This window comes from Rhinolophus sinicus, chromosome 18 (assembly GCF_057876585.1).
Source record: "Rhinolophus sinicus isolate RSI-liver-muscle chromosome 18, RSI-T2T, whole genome shotgun sequence".
Lineage (NCBI taxonomy): Eukaryota > Metazoa > Chordata > Mammalia > Chiroptera > Rhinolophidae > Rhinolophus > Rhinolophus sinicus.
Genome location: NC_142518.1, coordinates 42796709 through 42799097, shown reverse-complemented (window position 1 = coordinate 42799097; position 2389 = coordinate 42796709). Strand labels below are relative to the sequence as shown.

Below are 2389 nucleotides of genomic sequence, written 5' to 3'. Positions count from 1 at the left end.
ATCACAAAATATTTGAGCTAGAGGGGCCTTTAGAAGATTGAATCCAATCTCAGGGAAACTGAGGCTCAGAAAGGAGACATGCTTACCCAAAATTGCATTGCAAGTTACAGATATAACAGGATTCAGAAGTCACTGCTGCAGACTGCCTCACAGGCTCCAGCCGCCCCTGCCGCTGCCTCACCATCAGAACAATCTTGCGACTGACATGGTGTCCTCCAAGAAGGCTACACTCTCGGTGCTCAGCCAGGAGCAGTCAGAAGGGGTTAGAACACAGGTACGCGGAAGCATTGGCAGACCCAAGTTAAAAAATCTGGATCCATTTTTACTGTTCGATGAATTTAAAGGTGGTAGACCAGGCACATTTCCTGATCACCCACATCAAGGTTTTGAAATAGTATCTTACCTCCTGGGAGGGGGCAGCATGACCCATGAAGACTTCTGTAGACCCTTTGGTCAGTTGAACCCAGGAGAGCTGCAGTGGATGACCACGGGCCGGGGCATTCTGCACGCTGAGATGCCATGCTCAGAGGAGCCAACCCATGGCCTGCAACTATGGATTAATTTGAGGAGCTCAGAGAAGATGGTGAAGCCTCGGTACCAGGAACTGAAAAGTAAAGAAATCCCTAAACCCAGTAAGGATGGTGTGCCATTTGCTGTCATTTCTGGAGAAGCCCTGGGTATAAAGTCCAAGATTTACACTGGCACACCAACTTTATACTTAGATTTCAAATTGGACCAAGGAGCAAAGCATTCCCAGCCTGTTCCTAAAGGGTGGACAAGCTTCATTTATACCATATCTGGAAATGTGTATATTGGGCCTGATGATGCACAACAAAAAATAGAACCTCATCACACAGCAGTGCTGGGGGAAGGTGACAGCATCCAGGTGGAGAACAAAGACCCTGAGAGAAGCCATTTCGTCCTGATTGCTCGGGAGCCATTAAGAGAACCAGTTGTCTAACATGGTCCATTTGTGATGAACACCAATGAAGAGATTTTTCTGGCCATTCTTGATTTCAGAAATGCAAAAAATGGGTTTGAAAGAGTCAAAACCTGGAATTCAAAGGTTGGAAACTAGTGAAGAGCACAAGAGGAAGTTGTGGGGACAGAGCCCCCAGAAAGCAGTTTCCAGGCTCTCAGCCTCACATAGAAAGTTGCTGGCTCAGGTAGTCAATGGCCATCAACTGTGATTGGATGGCCATCAGCTGTGGCTAGTTGGCCGTCAGCTGTAACCAGTGAGCAATCATTGGCCACTAATATAACTGCTGTGGCTACGCTAGCAGAAAATGGGGGCTAGCAAGAAGATGGTGGCTGAGCTAGCAAGCGGCAGAGTGAGGGTTGCTGATCATGTGGCTCCTGCTTCCTGTGTCTCCAACCCAGCCGCCTGCGAGAATATAGTGATATGACTCCCCTACCTATGGCTCCGTGGGTGTTCCTTTTTGGCCTCACCATATCCTGTGTTCTTATGTGGGGAGCGGGAGATGAGACCCCGCATGACTCCCAGCATGACAAATGGCGCAGCGAGCAGCGTCTCCCGCACGACACATGGCGTAGTCGGCAGGATATGGTGCAGGCAAAGCTCTCTAAAGAGTGGTGGAGCAGTTTGTGCATATGAGCACTCAGTCTCAGGAAGACCAGGAGGAGCAGCTGCCGGAGAGCTGGAGCCCCGTGGAGGGGTGGGAAGACATGGACGGTTCCCCAACCAGCACAGGCCAGAGAAAGCGAAGGACATTGCGGCCCTGTGGGCTGGGAAGTTCTTGCTGAGGCAGCCCGGATGCAGGACTTGTAGTCCCAGGAGGAAACACTTGCTGAGTCCTCCATGGGAGATGAGGGTGAGGTCAAGGTTGTCCCTCACCCCCAGGACAGCCCTGGCGAATGACTATGGACTATGGGGAATTGCCTTCCATCCCTAATTTAACGGACAGCTTGACTGTTTGTTTGGGAACATACCACCATGTAGTGGAACTGGCAGATGTTTGCTTTTGTGTTTTGACCGGCCTCCATCAAGAATATGTAAGCACCTTGAGTGTGAGCAGCTGTTGTTCCAGCACGGTACCCTGAGAGGCCCAGAGAGAGTGGCAATGCCCTGAGAGCCCTGGCTGAGCCCAGGAAGTCTGGCTGAGCCCAGAGAGAGTGGCAGTGCCCTGAGAGCCCTGTCTGTGTCCAGGAAGTCTGGCTGAGCCCAGAGAGAGTGGCAGTGCCCTGAGAGCCCTGGCTGAGCCCAGGAAGTCTGGCTATGCCCAGAGAGAGTGGTGGTGCCCTGAGAAGCCTAGTAAGTCTGGCTGTGCCCAGAAGTACTGGTGGTGCCCTGAGAAACCCTGGCTGTGCCCGGGGAAAGTAGTGGTACCCTAAGAAGCCCAGGAAGTCTGGCTGTGCCCAGAAGCACTGG

At 51.9% G+C, this 2389-nt stretch overlaps 1 pseudogene; it reads left to right on the top strand.

Moving 5' to 3' along the window:
- The first annotated feature begins 205 nt into the window (after positions 1 to 205).
- On the top strand, positions 206 to 1078 carry LOC109439711 (pirin pseudogene; annotated as a pseudogene).
- Positions 1079 to 2389: the final 1311 nt, after the last annotated feature.